Source organism: Prionailurus viverrinus, chromosome B2 (assembly GCF_022837055.1).
Source record: "Prionailurus viverrinus isolate Anna chromosome B2, UM_Priviv_1.0, whole genome shotgun sequence".
Lineage (NCBI taxonomy): Eukaryota > Metazoa > Chordata > Mammalia > Carnivora > Felidae > Prionailurus > Prionailurus viverrinus.
In genome coordinates, this window is record NC_062565.1 from 1,851,984 (window position 1) to 1,872,821 (window position 20,838).

General features: G+C 47.2%; 1 long non-coding RNA gene and 1 other non-coding gene across 2 annotated transcripts; both read right to left on the bottom strand.

The window, feature by feature from the left end:
• Nucleotides 1-6,257: 6,257 nt before the first annotated feature.
• On the bottom strand, nucleotides 6,258-7,585 carry LOC125165514 (uncharacterized). The gene is made up of 3 exons (XR_007152145.1): nucleotides 7,268-7,585; nucleotides 6,804-7,138; nucleotides 6,258-6,707 (listed from the first exon to the last, which is right to left on the bottom strand). It is a non-coding gene; the product is annotated as an uncharacterized LOC125165514 (long non-coding RNA).
• On the bottom strand, nucleotides 6,846-6,927 carry TRNAS-GCU (transfer RNA serine (anticodon GCU)). The gene has a single exon. It is a non-coding gene; the product is annotated as a tRNA-Ser (tRNA).
• Nucleotides 7,586-20,838: the final 13,253 nt, after the last annotated feature.

A 20,838-nucleotide genomic window follows, 5' to 3' on the forward strand; every position in this document is an offset into this window, starting at 1 on the left:
CAGAGAAGATGAGGCAGGCTCTGTACTGACAGCAGAGAACCTGAGGTGGGGCTTGAACTCACGAACCTTGAGATCATGACCTGAGCAGAAGTCAGACACTTAGCCACCCAGGCGACCCCAAAACCTCATTGTTTATTTTAATTACAGCAGTAGGAAAGTATCTTGAATGTTAATGTAAATTCTGTGACGCGTTTTAACTCCAAAACTATAGCTCTATGTATTTCTTCGGTTGGTCTCCTCAACCTAGCCATCTAAGGTCATTAAATAAACACAAGCTTCATCCTTTATGTTGACTTCTTCTGAATGTCCAATAAGTCTGTTATCATTAAGAGCAGCAGCATGAAGCAAATCTGCTCAAAGTCCTGATCACTCTCTTCAACACACCTCACTTCCAGAGCCCTCGGTACAAACTTTTCCAACAAACTATATAATGGCCACAAATTCCCAGCTTCCCTTTAACTGGAATACAGTTCAAATACGTTATTCTTGGGGCACGTGGGTGGCTCAGCCGGTTAAGCATCAAACTTTTGATTTCAGCTTAGGTCATGATTTCACAGTTCATGGGATCGAGCCCCTTGACAATGAAGCACCACAGAGTCTGCTTGAGATGCTATCTCCCTCTCCCTCTGTCCCCCTCCTGTTCATGCTCTCTCTCTCTCTCTCAAAATAAATAAATAAACATTTTTTTAAAAACCCACGATTCAGCTCAGACAAGAAGAAATGCTGACTACAAGAACATTGAGCGTTACCTGAATTTGGAAACAGGTATATTGGGATATTGACTCTTCTGTGGGTTATGTCATAAGCTTAAAAAAAATGAAGAAGGAGGAGGGAGAAGAACAAGAAGAAGATGGAGAAAAGGATTTGGAGAACTGTTAACAAAGAGATTGAGGGAACTAGCTGGTATGAGGATTAAAATGTATCAAGTATAACAATATTGGTGTCCCATATGAACCTTCCCTAACCCAAGATAGTTTCAGTAAGTACATGGGCAAGCTCATCTGCTCTATAGATGTCACCAATCAATTCTGAACCCTAGGTATGATGTAACATTCCATTTGGAACAGCCAGTCACCTGTTGATTACATTGGACTCTCTCTATAATGGAGAGAACAAAACTGCTTCAAAGCGATACATTTTTTTTGGATTTCCACTGGCTTTCCATGCCCACCATCTTGGTATTGACTTGATGAAAGCTCTGCTCACACCAGCCCTAACTTAGTTGGGCATTGAAATGAAGTGTTTCCCCCCCAGTCTACTTTCTAAGTTTATTTATTAATTTCTGAGTGGGGGGGGGGGAGAGAGAGAGAGAGAGAGAGAGAGAGAGAGAGAGAGAATCCCAAGCAGGATCCTAGCTGTCAGCATAGAGGCTGATGTGGGGCTTAAACTCATGAACCGGGAGATCATGACCTGAACCCAAACCAAGAATCAGGCACCTAACCCACTGAGCCACCCAGATGCACCCCACCCCCAGATCTGTACTTTCAGCTAGGTTCTTGTGAATCCTTCTTTCCTGTCCTTTAATGCTACCTTGGGCAGACCCCATAGCTTTCTGGTCAATTTTAAGTATTAAAGATCCTATCCAGAGGTGTCTGGCTGGCTCAGTAGGTAGAGCATGTGACTCTTGATTTGGGGGTTGTGAGTTTGAGCCCCAGCTTGGGTGTAGAGATTACTTAAAAATAAAATATTAAACAAAAATAAAGATCCCATTCAATTTTTTTTTTTAATTTTAATGTTTATTTATTTTTATGAAAGAGACAGAGTGCGAGCGGGGGAGGGGCAGAGAGAGGGAGACACAGAATCTGAAGCAGTCTTCAGGCTCTGAGCTGTCAGCACAGAGCCCCACGCAGGGCTTGAACTCACAAACCGGAAGATCATGACCTGAGCCAAAGTCAGACGCTTAATCAACTGAGCCACCCAAGTGCCCCCCATTCAATTTATTTTTAGCTTGAAAATTTATTATCTATTGAATACGTTACATAGCAACAGATTCAAAATACAAGAAGTATAAAAGGGCAAATGTTGAAAAGTCTCCCTCTGGAGGGCACTTGCGATGAGCACTGGGTGTTATAGGTAAGTGATGAATAACTAAATTCTACTCCTGAAACTAATATTATAATATATGTTAACTAACTAGAACTTAAATAAAAATGTGAAACATTAAACAAAAAAAAATCTCCCTGTGATTTTTTTCTTCTGTTGAGTTTGATAATGATATTGTAGATCCATAGGAAAATGTCCTTATATTTTAGAGATGGGTACCGAAGTATTCGAAGGTGTTATGTGTAATGATGTGTCTAATTTACTTCGAAATACTTCAGCAGAGGAAGAAAAAGCAAATATGGCAAAATGAACAATTATAAATGTAGGTACGTATATGGTGTTCATTATATATAAACACATAAATCCTTGGAAGTAACTGTTTCCGAATTCAGATTTTCTTAAGACGGTGTTTGCCCCAGATGACCGATGGCTTAGGACGAAACACCTTCAGCGGTTTCTCCTTCGCCCAGTAAGGGCAGGCAGGTGTCCAGCCTCAGAGCCAGGGTCACCACGGCCGCCCAGTCCCGTGGGGGCCTGGGCCTCCGGACGCACGGAGCCCAGAAGTAAACGCGGCCCCGTCCGGGAGGTGGGCGCAGCGGTGGGCTCCCGCCGACCAGGCAGAGACACACTGCCCCCCTCAACCCCCGGCCAGCGCCCCCACCACACACACACACACACACACACACACACACACACCAGGCGTTCTGCCCGTCCCCCCGCGTGCAGCCCTCCACATCACTGTGGACAAAGCCCATCCCGAGGGGCGTGTGGCCAGAACTCCTGCCGCAGGGGGAGGGGGTGCCCATCGAGATGCTGCAGGTGAGAACCAGCCTCCAAACGCAGCTGACGGCCGGCGTCCGGCCGCCCCGCCGGGTGTACAGCCGCGCCCCCTGCTGGACGGAGGCCGCCCCCCCCCCCCCCCCCCCCCCCCCCGGCCCGTCTCTGCTTGTCTGTCTCTGTCTCAAAATAAATAAAAATCGAAACAAAATTAAAAAAAAAAACTATAACTCTCTAACAATATCTAAAAATGATGCCACCCCAAATCTTCACCAAATTTTTTACCTTTGCAAAGCTGATAGGCAAAAAATGGTATATTATTGTGGTGTCAACTAGCATTTTAATTATGAAAAAATGAGACATTAATATTCATGTGCATTTCCTTCTGTGAACTTTCTGTTTACACCCTTTCCCTTTTTCCTACTTGTGCTCGTTTTTCTCTTGACTCGTATAATCATCATATACTAAGGAAATTAGACCTTTGTGATAATTTGTAGTATTTTCATTCCACTTTCTTTATGGGGGCTTTAGTTTACAGCAATTTTTAATTTTTTAGTTAAATTTACTAATTTTATATGTTTTCTGTGATAAGAAAGGCCTTCTTTGTGCGATGACTATAACAGAAAATTCTCATGTAGTTTTTTTTCTAGTACTTTCACAGTTTTACTTTTTTCCTACTTAAATTTTGAACCACCTGGAAATGATCCAGTTGTAAGACGTGAGGTGCGGACTACACTCTACTTTTTTTTTTTCTTCAGATTTTTACACAGATGTCCCAGTACCATTTCTTGAATGATTTGTCTTTTCTCTAGTAACCTGAGATGACATTTTTATCAAATGCTTAAATATTGATATTGCCTACTTCTGGATTTTCTATCCTGTTTATACTACAGTACTTTGTTCATTGTAGCTTGCAATATGTTTTAAAATCCCAGAGGCTTGCGTTTTCCTCGTTACTCTTTTCTGAATTTTCCTGGCTATTAATGCTTGTTTACTTTCACATAAACTTGAGAAGCAATTACCCAGTTTGAAAACAAAATTCTATGTTAATTTTTATTGGCACTATATTAAATACCTAGACTCACGTGTAGAGAAATTGATTTTCCTCTTTCTCCATATCTTTGGTCAGTCAACAATATATGAAGCTTTTTCTTTTAATGTTTATTTATTTTGAGAGAGACAGAGCAGGAGACGGGCAGAAAGAGAGAGAGAAAGAGAGAGAATTCCATTGTGGGGCTGGAGCCCAAGAGCTGAGATCATGACCTGAGGTGAGATCGGAGTCTGACGTTCAACCGACTGAGCCACCCAGGCCCCTTGAGATCTACTTTTTAAGTGGCGATAATCAATAACCCTCCAGTTTGCCCTCCCGAAGGCAATTCCCTCTCCCACCGGACGTGTGTGACAGCGACTTCAAGCCGGACCCCAGGCCACCTGGTCCTCCGCCTGTCTCCGCCTCCACCTGCGCTCCAGTCTCTGCTTGGCCCAAACCCCCTCCGGCGCTGTCCTGAGCGGAAGTCCTGAGTAGGCGCCACCGGCGGGAGCAGCGCCGCAAGGGTCACAAACCAGGACCCGGGTGCACGCTGCGGCCTTGGCGTCCGGTCTCCGCATGCGCGGCGCTGACTCAGCCTCAGGGAGCGACAACGTCGTCTCGGAGCCCTGAGCTGCGTCCTCGAGTGGGGGGGGTGGGGGGGGGTCCCTGGCCGGGGACTCCCGGACCCCCGCCCCCGGCCTGCCAGCGCTCCACCAGGGTTGCCAGACGAAAGTGCACTAAGTGGGCCACTCATCGGAAACAGGCCCACCTGTGGCAGGGGTGGAAAGGGGCTTCTTGCCTCCCACCAGGCCCGGCCCCGCTGCCCTCTGATGACAGTGCTCTGTCCCCAGAGAATCCTCCCGGAAACAGGCACCGACCAGCTCCCGCCACTCCCTCCGTCCCCCAGGCTCCTCGGAGCCCTGCTCCAGGGACTCAGATCCCAACAAAGGCCATTCCTCCCCCCCACCCCCACCCCCCTTGTTGGAACGCATTGCTCGTTCCTCTGGGGTCTCCCGTCGCTGCATTGATTCGATAAACGGATTTTGTCGTTTTACAGGTTTGTCCCTGATGGTTTGGGGGATGTCTTTCGCGCCACATTAGCTCGCCCTGTGGGTCCTAGGACATGGCCCACAGTAGGGGTTGGAGACACTAAACCAGGCAAAGCCGCGAAGGTTCAGGATAAACCTTCATCATGCTGATGTTGGAAGGATGGGAGAGACGTGGGTCCTGGGGAGAAAAGATGGGCACCAAGAAACCAGGTCTCAGCCGCGTTTTGAAACAAAACAGAAGTAGCTGTGGCACAAATTAGGTTTGCCTGCAGGTCTTGAGAACGCGCGTTACTGGGCCCCAGCCCCGGGGTTTGTATTTCTAGCAGCTTTCCCGGGATGACGATGCTATTGCTTGGGGGGGAGATGCACTGGAAACCACAACAATGCCAGGTGAGTGCTTTGAATCCGGTGATCCGATCCAGACCTCTGACCTAGACCTCTAAAAACTTCATTCTAATAAAACAGTCAAAGGAGTTCTACCCTCAAACCACACAAAGGTTCAACCTCATCAATCCCTAAATTCCATTAAATCTTAAATATTTAGTCCACTTGATAAACGGCCCGTGGTTACCTGCAAATTCTGTGATAAACCAAGGCCACCAAGCCTATGACAGCTTGGGATTCCTAAACATTTCCTTCTCACTGTGTGTGGTTGTGTCTCCATTTAGATGATGTGATAATGCTTGTTGAATTAACAACCCTCCCCACCCCCACCCCCTTATAGGGCTGCACAAGCCTGAGTGGTCTGGTCTGCTTTCCACTTTGCTGGTGGTGAGTGTAGATCAGTACAACCCCCATGGAGGAAAAATAGCAATATCTCACAAATGCACACACCGTGCAGCCCAGCACAGCCTTGCTAGACATTTATACACGGATGCAGATACACACACGTGCAAAATGGTGTATCTATTCAGATATAGATACAGGACTGCTTTTTACAGGCATCATCATACTGTCTTGCACGACGTTCTTTTTCATTCAGTGATATATCTTGACAACTTAATATTACACTTGCATACTTTGCTTCTGGAAGGATACACGAGGGCTAATAGCATCCTGCTGGTGGGGACGGTAAATGGTGACAAAACTCTCTGTATAGCTTTTTATACTTTTTGTATCATGTGGCTGTAGAACTTCTCAAAAATGGAAATAATAGGGGTGCCCAGCTGTCTCAGTGGGTAGAGCATACAGCCCTGAGGTTGTGAGTTCAAGCCCCACCTTGTGCATAGTTTCCTTAAGTTAATTAATCAAAAAGATAAAAATAAAGAAAAGGCATGTGTCTTGGGAAAAATGGAAATAATTAAATGAAGAAATATGTTATCCCCCCCCCCGCCCCCAAAGTTCTGCCAATATGGAAGTCACAGTAGAAACTACACAAGACTAACATTTTCCTTTGCTCCCCTCAGGAAGAAATCTTTAGCCCTAACTGGGAATGTGACTTTTAGTTTGGTCATACCTCTAAGAATTCATATCCGTCCTTGTCAAAGACAGGAATCCTTAGGAAATAACGGTTGCTTTTAAAGTTAGTATAAATAACAGATGAAAACTGCAGTAGAGATAACATTAGTTTGAAAATGCCTTAAGTAATTAAGTAATGAGGTCCAGTGTTACAGTGTTACTCGGCAGACAATTGTATCAGTTCCTCTTTGTTAGGCAACATGTTTCTCTGGTGCTCAATTATTCAGTCGTTTCCTTAGTGGGGAATCCTTTCTAAGCAGAACTTGTCAGGGAATGCAAATTCGGTGGGGGGCTGAAACGTGAATCCACTAACTCCATTGACAAAGTAGGTTCCAGCAGGAGCAGAGCTACTGAAAAGGCAGGGAAGGAGGGGTGGGGCGGGATTAGAGGGAATTACTCCACTGGGTGGAGAGTGAGGAATTAACTCAGCAAAAGAGAACACTTACGCATCGCTTGGGAAGGGCGACACTACCGGAAGGGAAGCCAGCCGACGAGGATGGGATTCGAACCCACGCGTGCAGAGCACAATGGATTAGCAGTCCATCGCCTTAACCACTCGGCCACCTCGTCGCACGGGAACCCAGGCTGTTCTATTTCTTCCTCCCCGCTGCACTCCAGGATTTCCCCCAATGCGTCCGGTCGCCCTTGCCTGGCTTGCTCGCCACACCCGGTCCGAGTCAAGTGTCTGAAGGGACACAGACCCCACGGCCCCGGCGCGGGGGGGGGGGGGGGGGGGGGCGCAAACACCCGCCAGCAGGTGGAACCAGGCCTGGGCGCTGACCTACAAGGGCGAGAATGGGCTTCGGAAAGAAGCGGGCAGGCGAGGGCGTGCGGGGAGGTCCCTGCGGGAGGCGGGCGTGGGGAGGTCCGTGCGGGGAGGCCCATCCGGCTGGGCACCAGGTGCGCTCACCTGTCGCGGTCCGTCCTGCAGGGCGGGGTGCAGGTGTGGCTCCGTCCCGAGCATCTCTGACTGCGGCCCCCACTTCTCATCTGCACCCCCCCCCCCTCCCGCACTCTTGAGGGTCTGGTGCTTACTTAGCGCAGAGCTTTGGGGGAAGATGTGCTTTTTCCGCCAAAATGTTGGCGCTTCTTTCCCTCCCTGTGCTATCTCTTAGCTCTGTTCTCAGCTGTGTTGCGGGCAGTGGTTTTCTCTCCCCCGCGGTCTCCGAATTTCAGAATCCCTCCGGTCAGCACGAAACTACCACCTGGGCTACCGCATCCACGCCGCTAAATGGGACCGTCGTTCCCGTTCCTCTGCGGGGACACTCGCTCTTCAGAGAGTCAAGGGCAACCCCATTGCCACCAGCAACTTCAGAACGATTCCCGGGGGAGGGGGGAGCGGCATGGACACCACCGTCCCTCAGCTGGAGGGCAGGGAATCGTGTGTGCGTTCTGATCATCCCCGTCCACCAATGCCGGAGTAAGCAAACAGTAACTGTAGTTAAATGCAGGATGAAATGCTCTACATTTAATTCAAACTCTGAGCATCAGAGTCAAGATACCTAGAAAGGATATTTTCAATTAATTAAACCTCTTGGGTTGATAATCCTAGTTTTTTTTTTAATCATAAGGTTGTGATGAATATTAGTTAATATCAATAAATGCTTAGAAAATTATCTTGCAAACAGTAATTGTTGTGTAAGTCTTTGACACTGTAAGTTGTTTTCGGACTAATAAATAAACTAATAATTAATTACATGAAATTGTATTCAACAAGAAAAAGAAAACCCGGTAGGAAAAAAAAAAATTTAAAAACCCCACCAGGTATGGTCAATGCACAGAAGAAAATCAGACGGTTAATGAACATAACTGAAGTGCACCAGCTAACTTGTACATGGGGATAGGACACTTAAAACCTCATTCTCCCTCCCATGCTCCCACTTCAGATTTCTGAAATACTGCCCATGCAGGTGTTAATGAGAGGCCTGAGAAAATTGAAACTTAAAAGCTTAAGTTATGGGAAACTGAAACCTAACCAAGCTTAACCAGCTTGTTCCGCTTCTGTACAATTGCTTGGCATGCCCATGTATTCCTGATCAATCATTATTGCCTGGCACATCCGTATATTCTTGATCAACCATTGTTACTTGGCACATCCGTGTACTCCTGATCAATCATTGTTGCTTGGCACATCCGTGTATTCCTGATCAATCATTGTGATACCTGTACCCTCGGTTGTGGTCTGACCTAAAGGCAGGAACCAATCGAATACTGTTAAGTGTCCAACTTTAAACACCAACCAATCGCAGCTCTGTAACTGTGGAAAATTCCTGATTTCCCCATGACTTGTTTGTACCTGTCTATAAAAGGGGTGTAAAAACCTCTCTCAGGGCCTCTTGGCGTCACCGGCAACGGGGGCGCAGAGGTCCAGGTTCGAACCTGCAATAAATGACCCTTGCTGCTTAGCTTTGACTCTGGACTCTGGTGGTTCGTTTTTGGGGGTCTCTTAGACTCTGGGCGTTTCATTAACGGGTCCAACCACCCTCAAGGACAATTCCATAAGACCTATTAAAATTTACAAAGTTCATACCCTTCCTTAACCCAACAGTCAGTCAGCCCACTAGTAGAGAATTCTGCTAGAGAAATACCAACACTATTGTGAAAACACACACACACACACACACACACACACATTACATACATTTTAGTGGAGGGCTACTTCTGATAGTTAAATATTAGAGACTGCCCAATGCCTAACAAATGGAATAATTTTATGATCAAGCATAACATTGGAGGAGTCTGTGGTCATTAATAAGAACAACACAGAGCTACATGTAGTAACTGACAAATATTTTCCCAATTACTTTTTCTTAAGGCAAATTGTAGAACCGTATGTATAGCATTTTTGTATTGTTTTGGTACTGTGTTTCATTTTAGGTGATAAAATGAGTTTAGATATTTATTATTATTTTTAAAAGGGGGTTTTATTTAATTTTTTTTTTTTTAATTTTTTTTCAACGTTTATTTATTTTTGGGACAGAGAGAAACAGAGCATGAACGGGGGAGGGGCAGAGAGAGAGGGAGACACAGAATCGGAAACAGGCTCCAGGCTCTGAGCCATCAGCCCAGAGCCTGACGCGGGGCTCGAACTCACGGACCGCGAGATCGTGACCTGGCTGAAGTCGGACGCTCAACCGACTGCGCCACCCAGGCGCCCCTAATTTTTAAAAATTTATTTATTTTGACAGAGAGAGAGGACTCACAAGCACATGCATGAGCGAGGAAGGGGCAAAGAGAGAGAGAGAATCCCAAGCAGGCTCCACTGTGCCAGCACAGAGCCCCATGTGGGGCTTGAACTCATGAACTGAACCTTGAGATCATACCCTGAGCTGAAGCAAAGAGTTGGATGCTTAACCTACTGAGCCACCCAGGTGTCCCCAGATATTTATTATTTTTTAAAGTAATCTCTACACCCAACGTGGGGCTCCACCTTACAACCTGGAAATCAAGAGTCACATGGTCTACTGACTGGGCCAGCCAAGCACCCCTGGTTTAGATATTTAATATCAGTGAGGGCCATTCAGCTGCAGCATCAATTTTATCAAGGTCCCAAACTTCGACTTTCCACGTTACCCTCACAGAAGTATTTACACCTACACCTACGTATCTATTAAGCATCACACAACAATTGTGCATTTCTTTTTAATGAGTTAGCTGAAGAATTTTTAACATATCCCAATATTTTCAAATTTTATTTGGCATTTATTTTTATATACTGGGCACGAACCTTTTGCAGTTTCTGAAAAGTCTCTGATATGAAAATTTAAAAAAAAAAAAAAAAAGTCCTGAAGGATGTATGTCATTTGTTAACAGCTGAGTTTTTCAACGTTCTTTATTAAAGGTTTTTCAAGATTTCACTTTTTCTTTAACCATATGTTACTTAACAATTTCATTATTTTTTTTTAATTTTTTTTCAAAGTTTATTTATTTTTGGGACAGAGAGAGACAGAGCATGAACGGGGGAGGGGCAGAGAGAGAGGGAGACACAGAATCGGAAACAGGCTCCAGGCTCTGAGCCATCAGCCCAGAGCCCGACGCGGGGCTCAAACTCACGGACCGCGAGATCGTGACCTGGCTGAAGTCGGACGCTTAACCGACTGCGCCACCCAGGCGCCCCAACAATTTCATTATTTTAAAGAAGGATCCACACCCAACCTGGGGCTTGAACTCACAACCCTGAGATCAAGAGCCGGATGCTCTACTGGCTGAGCCACCGAGGCACCCCAGTGATTTCATTTTAAAAGGTAAAGATAAATTTAAACGAAGTATTTAAAGGCTGAAGCATGGTGAAGAGCACCAAATGCTGCTCAGAAATGAAGATACAAAGAAATGGCCACTAGGTTTACCAACGATCTTTATGTATGACAGGAAGGAGTTTCATCTTAACATCTTACAGATCAAGCTGGTGGACGCCACTTGTAAGAGGTCGGGTCCTATAGACGTCTTCAGGACAGTGGGAAACAGCCTTCTCACTATATTTGATAGCACAGTGAATTGTGCTCCTGCCTGGGCTGTCTTCCCACCAGATTCCTAAACCCATTTCTTGTTTCTCACCCAACCACAGAGGATGGGGCTCCACTTCCCCATCTCTTCTCAGTGGGGATCCGGGTTGCAGTTTTCATTTCCTCAGGGGGAGCATTTGATCTTCGGGAAGGTATTTGATCACTACCTGCTCTCAAACAGGGTCCGAGTGGGATTTCCACCAGGCACCCTGCGTTAACCCTGTGTCTCCACCCTTTCCCCCCATAACCATCCTTCAGATGGTCTCAGGTCCTCTGTGCCTGTTATTCTGGTTTTTCTCTCCTTCCCTATGTGTGTAGATAACGCTCAATCACTGAGCAGTGTGGGGACTCACGGTTCAAGCTTGGGACGTGTGTTTGATGTTGATCCTGTTTAATTAATATTGTGTAGTTCCAGGAGGAGGAGGGACTGCCGCAAATCCACCGAACGAACTCGAACTCCGAGCGTGATGAAATCACAGCACCTGCTGTCCACGCCTCTGTTCTCTCAACAACTATTTAACAAATGTCCTTTCTCTTCCCGTGCAAAGCGTACACTGTCAGGGGGAAGACAGACGTTTAAACAAAGAACACACGTAAGTACATGACCACAAATTTTGTTAGGGGACAGGAAAAATGTACAGAGTGGCATGAGAACAATCACATGGGGGAATTCACGTTCACTGGGAGATTAGGGAATGTGGCTCTGAACAGATACCCTTTAGGTGCGTAGGTGACATTTAGTATAAAATTAGGGCAGTGTCGGGACAGGCAGGGGCAAGTGAAGTGAGGGGTATTCCGGGCAGAGTGAGAGGTGTGTGTAGGGGAGGGGGGTCGTGGTCAGGAAGCTTGGGAGAAGGCCAGTGTGAGCCAGACCCAGTAAGCAGTGGAGACAGTGGGGAAAGCAAGCCCACTGGGGACAGTGTGGCCAAGTCATGTGACCAAGGCATTGACTATGTTCAGGATTTGAAATTTTACCCCAACTACAATGGGAACGTGTTGAAGCCTCACAAGCAGAGGACGAATACAGTCTGTTTAATATTTCTGAAAGACCACATCCAAGATATATTTATATATCCAAGATACACCTGCAGCTGACTCAGATGCACACTGGCAGGGCCTGCAGGGCGACCACTCCAGGTTTGGTGCTGAGAGCTTTCCCCTTTGAGCTCCCCGTTGAGTTCCTCCTCCCTGGGGCGCCCTCAGCCCCAGGCAAACCCTGGGCAAAGGGCAAAGAGTTTGCTGAAGAATTTAGCTTTTTAAAAGACTGTAAAAATTATCAGATTTATATCCATAATGAGTGGTTGACTCCCTAGTCAAGATTTTAATTACCAAGGGTAAAGATTCTGGAACTTTTGTGTGTGTGTGTGTGTGTGTGTGTGTGTGTGTGTGTGATGTATCTAATTCACTAGGAGATCGTTTGATTCTTGGTTTGTTTTCCAGCTTTAATGACTCTGTTCTTTCTTTTTTTTAATGTCTATTTATTTTTGAGAGACAGAGACATGGCACGAGTGGGGGAGGGGCAGAGAGAGAGGGAGACACAGAATCTGAAGCGGGGTCCAGGCTCCAAGCTGTGAGCACAAAGCCCGAAGTGGGGGAAGTGGGGCTCGAACTCACGGATGGACAGGGAGATCATGACCCAAACTGAAGTCAGACGCTCAACCGACTGAGCCACCCAGGCACCCCTGATTCTGTTCTTTCTTTTGACAATTTATTTAAATACTGCACAATTGTATGTGTTTAATTTATTCAAAAGAATAGGGAAAATGTTTAAGAAAACTTCCAATCTCACAAAAGCTTTGATAACCAATTTGTTTGAATCCATATTACCTGGAATAAAGACACTCTTGTATTTGTAGATGTCTTCTTAGCTAGGGTGGCAGGTTGGTCTTGAAACCTGAAGATCCAAGTACAAGCTTTTGAGAAGAAAGTGTGTTTTGACAGAAAAAGGACCCAGGCTAAATGTAAAGAGTAAATGAAGTCCAGGGAAAGGAGACTTTAAGGAGGCAATTGCAAGGTATTCAATGACAGCAGGGAAATGGAGGGAGATATCACACATCACTATGAGCATGAACATCTAGGTAACTGTTCCTGAAGAATATTGCAGATTATGTTCAAATTAATAAAATCAGTATTTAACATTGATCCCTTACATTCGTTTCAAAAACTTTTTAACATTTATTCATTTTTTAGAGAAAGAGTGTGAGGGAGGGAGGGGCAGAGAGAGAGGGACACACACAGAATCTGAAGCAGGCTTCAGGCTCTGAGCTGTCAGCCCAGAATCCCACTCTGGGCTCAAACTCACGAACTGTGAGATCATGACCTGAGCTGAAGTCAGAGGTTTAGCCAGCCGACTGAGCCACCCAGGTGCCCTTAACTTTGATCCTTTAAAAGGAAATGGTCCTGCTGATGATGTAAGCAAACCTCTATCTACCAACTTTGGGCAATGGAATTGTTCACCGGATTCTAGGGGAGCCTGAGTGGCTCAGTTGGTTGAGCTCACGACTTCGCTCAGATTATGATCTCACATTGTGGGTTTCAGCCCCAAGTGGGGCTCTGTGCTGACAGCCTTGATTCTCCATCTCCTTCTCTGTCTCAAAAATAAGTAAACATTGAAAAAGTAAATAGGGGCACGTGGGTGGCTCAGTCCGTTGAGCATCTGACTCTTGGCTTTGGCTCAGGTCATGATCTCAGGGTTTGAGCCAGTGTGGGGCTCGGGGCTGACAGCTCAGAACCTGGAACCTGCTTCGGATTCTGTGTCTCCCCCTCTCTCTGCTCCTTCCCCACTCACGCTTTTTCTCTCTCACAACTTTATAAATGAATAAATAAATAAATAAATAATTTAAAAAGGCCATTCTAAGAAAATTATCACACTGATCAAAATAAAAAAGAATAAAACAAAGATATCTGAAGAAGCCACTTTCCCCCCTACTAGACAGGCTCACTAAATACGCAGTGCTGATATTTAAAAGTCCCACCTCTCTTCTCTTACACATTGGAATCTTTATGGATAAAATAAATAATGATACCTGGATTTTCCTTACAGTATAGGAGGAAAATGGCATAGACAGAGGGAGCTGGGAGGGAGAGGGCGGGAGAGGCACTTGGAGGCTTTATAGGTTTCCTTGTTTTGTTTTGTGTGTAAAAATTTCTATAATAAACGTAGGGGTGCAGCTGATCCGGTCAGGAGAGCAAGCGACTCTTGATTTAGGGGTTCTGAGTTCGAGCCCCATGTTGGGGGTAGAGTTTACTAATTAAAAAAAAAAAGGAAAAAAACTTTAACATTTTCCGTAATAAAATATTTTTTTTTAATTTTTTTTTCAACGTTTATTTATTTTTGAGACAGAGAGAGACAGAGCATGAACGGGGGAGGGGCACAGAGAGAGGGAGACACAGAATCGGAAACAGGCTCCAGGTTCTGAGCCATCAGCCCAGAGCCTGACGCGGGGCTCGAACTCACGCACCCCGAGATCGTGACCTGGCTGAAGTCAGATGCTTAACCGACTGCGCCACCCAGGCGCCCCCGTAATAAAATATTTTGACCACATGGCAAAATACGCCAGATGCGATCCCCGCACACGAGGCACTAGACTCCGGAGGGGACACCGGATGAGCGAGGGCACACGGACGAGCTGGGGTGGGGAAGCTTCGTCCCCCCGTTGGCGGAAATTCCCGCGCACGACCGAGCCCAGCACGTGGGACGCGGGCGCGCCGGCGCAGGTGCACGGAAGTGCTCGCCCCCCGCGGGCCGCGCCTCTGCCCCGCGACCACCAGGTGCCGCCTCAGAGCCCCAGCTCCGCGCCTTCCCGGGAAAGCGCAGAGGCCGCGGGAGCGCGAACTGCGGGCGGTGCCGCCAAACCCGCTCCCCCGGGCAGGCGGGGGGGGGGGGGGGGGGTGTCTCCCCGCAGGCTGCCGAAGCCCCGCACCGCCGCGTGGTGACGACCCCCAACACCCCTCCCTAACCCCAGGCCGCAGGGCCGTCCGCCAGGTGTGCGCCCTCCCCCGGGTCTCTCCGCGCGGCCAGGGGCGCGCCCCCCCCACATCCACCCGACCCCCGGGTTCCTCCCCCCGCCCCCGGGTTCCTCCCCCCACCTCCCGCGTTCCTCTTCCCACCAGGTGTGAGCCCTCCCCCGGCTCCCTCCGCGCGGCCAGGGGTGGGCCCTCCCCACCTCCCCCCGCCCCCCGGGTTCCTCCCCCAACCTCCCGGGTTCCCCCCCCACACCAGGTGTGAGCCCTCCCCCGGGTCCCTCCGCGCGGCCAGGAGTGCGCCCCCCCACCTCCCCCCGCCCCCCCGGGTTCCTCCCCCCGCCCCCCGGGTTCCTCCCCCACCAGGTGTGCGCCCTCCGCGCGGCCAGGAGTGCGCCCCCCCCCTCCCCCCCCCCCCCCCGGGTTCCTCCCCCCACCTCCCGCGTTCCTCCTCCCACCAGGTGTGAGCCCTCCCCCGGGTCCCTCCGCGCGGCCAGGAGTGCGCCCCCCCCACCTGCCCCCGCCCCCCCGGGTTCCTCCCCCCACCCCCCGGGTTCCTCCCCCACCAGGTGTGAGCCCTCCCCCGGGTCCGTCCCGGCTGCTTCCCAGACTGACAACCGCCCGCGAGTTTGAGAGGCTGGTGGGGGGCGGGGCTCGCGGCCGCAAAATCGCTCCGAGAGCAGAAGCGCCTCTCGTCCAGGCGGAAAGCCACGGATGGGGGTCGCTAGCGCACAGGGGAGGCCCGCCTCGCTCTCGGGGCTCCGCCTGGGGAGGTCGCCCTGCCCCCCTCCCCTCCCCCCGCCGAAACTTCCCCAGGTGCCGACGACCTGGGGGTGGGGGGCGGCCACACGGCCCGAAGCCGGGACGAAAACCGGGTGCATGCCCGGCTCGCGCTGGGGGCGCAGGGCCGGCAACCTGCTGGATGGGAGGAAAGATTTACAAATCACGTGTCTGATGGGGACCAATACCCCCAATACCCGCAGGCTTCATTTTACCGCACGTCACAGACACCGCCTTTCTCCCCGCCAAGTGAAGGTGGTGACAACCGAGCATCCAGCGGGCTATTGGCGCCATGTTTCCAACCTTCGCTCACTTCGTTTTGGTCATTCTCACAACGTTTTCAACCTTTTGCTTTCATCCTGTTCAGTATTATTTGTTATGGTGATCTGTGGTCAGTGGCTACGGCGTGTGGAAAGCTCAGATGATGGTTAGCACATTTTAACAACAGAGGATCTTTAAATTGAGGCATCTATGTGGTTTTTGTAGACACGATGCTATCGCACACTTAGTAGACTTCAGTATAGTGTAAACACAACTTTTATACGACTGTGAAACGAGAACATTCATTTGACTCACTTTACTGCGGTGGTCCGGAACTAAAGCTGCAGTGCCTCTGGGGTATGTGCCTGGGTATAAAGAACCCATGCGACTCGATTGAAAAAGAAAAAGAAAAACACATCCAAACTGATTTTAAAAATTTAAAAATGGGCAGAGGATCCGAATAGACATTTCCCCAAAGATGTAAAGATGGCAAACAGGTACATAAAAAAAGTGCTCAACAGGGGCGCCTGGGTGGCTCAGTCGGTTGACCCGCTGACTTCGGCTCAGGTCATGATCTCGCGGTCCCTGAGTTCAAGCCCCGCGTTGGGCTCTGTGCTGACAGCTCGAGGCTTGAGCCTGTTTCGGATTCTGTGTCTCCCTCTCTCTGACCCTCCCCCATTCATGCTGTCTCTGTCTCAAAAATAAATAAATGTTAAAAAAAAAAAGTGCTCAACATCACTCACCATCAGGGAAATGTAAATCCAAACCACCCTTGTTAGGATAGTTATTATCAAAAAGACAAGAGATAACAAGGGTCTGGCAGAACGTGGAGGAAAGGGATCCCTTGTTCACTGTTGGTGGGAATGTAAATTGGAATGGCTGCTATGGAAAACAGCATAGAAGTTCCTCAACAAAATAAAAATAGAGCTACCACATATCCAGAAATCTCACTTTCAAAGGCAAAGAAAACATGAGCTCAGAAAGAGATCTGCACCCACATGCTCATGGCTGCATTACACACAGTAGCGAAGACACGGGCACAACCACAGTGTCCATCAGGGGATGGTTGGATGAGGAAACTGGTATATAAATACAACGGAATACTGTTTAGCCATAAAAAAGAATGACATCTGGTCATTTACCTGGATGGACACTGAAGGCATTATGGTAAGTGAAATACGTCAGACACAGAAAGACAAATACCATATGATCTCACTGATATGTGGAATCTAAAGAACAACGAACCAAACTCAGACACAGAGAACAGACTGGTGGTCACCGGAGGCGGGAGGCGAGAGGGGGTGAAATGGGTGAAGGTGGTCAGAAGATACAAACTTGCAGTTATAAAATAAATAAGGGAGGAGGCTGTAATGTATCCCATGGTGACGATGGCTAGTGATACTGTATTGCACATTTGAGAGTTGCTGAGAGATCTTAAATGTTTTCATTCAATGAAAAAAATTGTAACTATACATGGTGATGGATGTTAACTACACTTACTGTGGTGATTGCTTTAGGATGTATACGAATACCAAATTATTATATTGTAGACCTGAAACTTATATATGTCAATTATATCTCAACTTTTTAAAAGTTGAGCTTATGGCAATTCACATTTGAGCGGCGTCTGAAGGCCTGACACCACCTTTGATCACTTTTGATGCTCCTCTAGATGTCAATTCTTTTTTTTTAACGTGTATTTATATTTGAGACAGAGACAGAGCATGAACAGGGGAGGGGCAGAGAGAGAGGGAGACACAGAATCTGAAACGGGCTCCAGGCTCTGAGCTGTCAGCACGGAGCCTGACGCGGGGCTCAACTCACGGACCGCGAGATCATGACCTGAGCTGAAGTCAGACGCTTAACCAACTGAGCCACCCAGGCGCCCCCAGATGTCAGTTGTTTTAAGAACACGTTGTATTTGCAAGGATAGGGGGTCATGGAGATCATATTATCGGCCTGTAACAGAAGTGATTTCTATTCCCTACAGAAGTGAGATGTAAAAACTACAAAAAAAGACAGGGGAGGGGCATCTGGGTGGTTTAGTTGGTTGAGCACCCGACTCTTGACTTTGGTTCAGGTCACGATCTCACAGTTTGCGAGATGGAGCCCTGCATCAGGCTCTGTGCTGACAGCATGGGGCCTGCTTGGGATTCTCTCTCTGCCCCTCCCCCACCCGAGATCTCTCTCTCTCTCTCTCTCTCTCTCTCTCTCTCTCTAAGTAATAAACTTAAAAAAAAGAGAAATAGGAGAAACATTCTCAATGACCAGGGAAGTGTGAAGAGTCTTAGTTTTGGAGGATCAAAGGGTGTACAGCAGAAAAGTGACATAATGACAAATTGGAAGACCAAACACCCTAAGGGAGACTTATATTCTTACCATAGTTGGGCCAGTTTTTCATTATTGAAAGGGAACTCTGTTGCCTATAAACACTGTAAAACCAGTAGGAAGTCAGGAGCAGTGGTCTGAGACACGCCACAAATCAAGCTTCTGTTCTCTGAATGAAATAAAATAAAAATAAAATAATTCTTCCCAATAAAGCACTTTTCATCTTGGAAGAATGCCCATTTCGCATCTGCTAAACATTTTTTGCATCATTTTCCTTTATATGGTTGGCACTGGGTCGGCACTTAAGAAAGGCTTGAGAAAGGAGTGAGGGTGTTTTGTTTTGATCTCTTTCAGCTCTAAACCTGCATTATTTAATGCTTATGTCTAGTGAGGTGAACGGCCGCTAGAAGAATTTCAGTGTCTGTGAGGTAAGTGGTGTGTGAGTTCATCTTAAAGGAGTCCTGAGTCTGAAAGAAGCTTGATAATCATCCAGTAGAAAATGTAGATGCTACAAGAAAACACTTCAGTGCAAACTGGCCTCTGTTGGAAAGAAGAAATCCAATGAGAAAACCTTCCTTACACGAGAAGTTTCGAGTGTCTGGTAGAGTTGTCGAAACAACCCAGAATATACAGACTAGTACTGTCACCAAGTGCGTTCCAGCCTTTCCTATACTGAGACATCTGTCACTTACCTCCCTCCTTCCACAAGTTGGCCTGGCTTATCACATACTCTGTACACTTCTCCAATAAAAGCCAATACTTGATATTCACTCTTTGGGTTTGTTCTGGTGTGGGTATGGTTTTTATTTCAACCTTCACTTAGAAAAAATTATAGGAACAACATGAGTGCTATATCCCTTTTACTGAGATTTGCCTATTATTAATGCTTGACACTTGGTTTTCTCCTCCATGTGTACCTGACTACTGTCATTCGCTACCCCACTAAACTTCCTAAAGATGTGTTGTGGTACCAAGAACCTTCATCCCTGAACACTTTAACATGCACATTCTAAAAACAGAGACATTCTGCCTTGGGACCACAAAACAATGCCTGACTCAAACTGAACACTGATACAATACTATTACTGAATGAATGGTCCATGTTTCCATTACGCCAACTGTCCCAATAATGTTCTTTACATAAATTTTATTCCAGTCTAGGATCCGACCTAGGCTCACACATTGAGCTCACATTACATTTCTTAATCTCCTTTAATCTAAAACAATTCCCCAATGTGTGTCTCTCAAACATAGATATTTTTGAAGAACACAGGGCAGTTGGTCTGTTGAACACTCTGCCCCAAACTTGGGTTTGCCTAATGTTTCTTCACGACTAGATTCAGGTTATGCATTTTTTTTTTTTTTTTTTTTGCCAAAAATACCACAGAAGTGATGTGTCCTCAGTGAAGCAATGATATCAGAAGCCATATATCAGTTCATCCCATTACTAGCTGTTGTTGGATTACTTAAGGTGTTGTTAACCAGATTTCTCCCATGGGGTGCCTGGGTGGCTCAGTCGGTTGGGCGGCTGACTTTGGCTCGGGTCATGATCTCGCCATCCGTGAGTTCGAGCCCCGCGTCGAGCCCCGCGTCGAGCCCCGCGTCGAGCCCCGCGTCGGGCTCTGTGCTGACAGCTCAGAGCCTGGAGCCTGTTTCAGATTCTGTGTCTCCCTCTCTCTGACCCTCCCCGTTCATGCTCTGTCTCTCTCTGTCTCAAAAATAAATAAACGGTAAAAAAAAAAAATTTAACCAGATTTCTCCCACAGCAAAGGTATCACTTTCCCCTGGATTATGTTTTTGAACTTAGGCCTATAGCTCCTTAGGCAGGATGGTCAAGAACACTTAATATACCGGGAGCTCCAGGATCAGCGCCTGGTCGTGTCTCCAGCCTCAGCCACTGGTAACGAACTCAGAGCTGACCAAGGCCCAGAAGCCTCCTTTCCTTCCTTCCTTCAATATTTATGGAGCAACGAATACATGTCAGGTACTGCTTGAAGTGCGGAGATAGGCTGAGACTAAAACAGAGTCCTGCTGTCAGCCATTCTTAGCTCCAGAAGTCCTGGTGGGCTCCCTCTGCTGGGCCTCATCACGGGCTCTCCTGAGATGTAAAGAGTAACCAGTAACAGAAAAAACCAACACAGACTTTGATGAGAACCCAACTCTGGTCCTCCGTGTCTGTTTAGAATGTTTGTATTCCTGTCTACGGTTGTTCTCAAGTCAAGATTAACAAAACCTGATGTATTTCTTGGAGAGAAAGGGGTAGAGTGTATGTGGGTTGAAAGCCAGTTAAAAATAACAGCTGTTATCAACGACAAAGATGCTATTCAGAGGTACGTTCAAGAACATTATAAACCAGTCAGGATGGACTTCCAAAATCACGTTCAAGAAGGCAGGGAAGAGAAACCACAGAAATGCAACACAGGGAACAAGAAAAAAAATAGCAGACTTAAGCCTTAAAATACCAATAATGACATTAAGTAGAAAACGCTTCAGTTCAATCCACCAATCCTAAGACAACAGTTGGTGGAATAAATTAAAAACCCGTCACCCAAACATGTGCCGTCTGTAAGAAACGCTCTTCAAATTTAATGATACAGGTAAATGGAAAGTAAAAGGTTGGGAAAAGAGACATGATGCAAACATCAAA